Genomic DNA, 898 nt, shown 5'->3' with positions numbered 1-898 from the left:
TCTATCATATTTAAAAGTAGCACATAGTTCTAAAAAATTAGCGAGGTGTAAGTTAGGATCTTCATTTGGTGTACCTCCAACTTGATTGTTTTGTACCATTTGGATAATAGCAGGTTTAAGCTCAAATGAATTAGCAGCTACATCAGGATTTTGGATAGATAAGTGAATTTCATCTGCTGTAGGATTTGCATAATCTCTTAAGGGTCTAGGTTAGTGTTCATTCTCTATTCCTTGATTGTTCATAATGTTTTCCATTGTATCACAATTTCTAGGTTTTCTTTTTAATTTTCTAATTTTTCTAACAGTTCGTTCTAATTCTGAATCATATGGTATAAGATTTTCAGGTCCAAATTTGCGCATAAAATTTAAAATTAGTACTCAGTAATATAGATAAAAATATAAATATAAATATATGCATATATATAAATATATAGATAAGTTGCAATTTAAGTAAAAACTTTTTAATAATTCTAATATGTTCGTTACTCTTAAAATTCTCCCCGGCAACGACGCCAAAAAATTGACCGACCTTTTTCTTTTTGTAAATCGACAATTACAAGAATTTGATGGCACTGCTAGAAGATTTAAATTCCAGCAACGGTGTCAAAAACTTGACTGCGACTTTATATATATGTGTTTGATTTAGTAAAGATGTATAAATATAATATTCATTAATGTTAAAGTCAAATTTGTCAACGCAAGTATACGTATCGCTCAAGTAATATAGGGCTCTAATGGAGTCCTAATTATCGATGCCACAGAGAGAAATAGAATACTACCGACTAAGGCTTAATAAAAAGTAATACTTCAACTACAACGACGGTGTTCAATTTGCTTATCTGTCACTAATAAGAAATTGAAATAAGTAGATAATTTGGATAACTAGTAAATAACTAAT

Source organism: Phalaenopsis equestris, unplaced genomic scaffold (assembly GCF_001263595.1).
Source record: "Phalaenopsis equestris unplaced genomic scaffold, ASM126359v1 Scaffold212341, whole genome shotgun sequence".
Taxonomy (NCBI): Eukaryota; Viridiplantae; Streptophyta; class Magnoliopsida; order Asparagales; family Orchidaceae; genus Phalaenopsis; species Phalaenopsis equestris.
The sequence above is the reverse complement of the archived record's forward strand: the minus strand, read 5'-3'. Positions refer to the sequence as shown.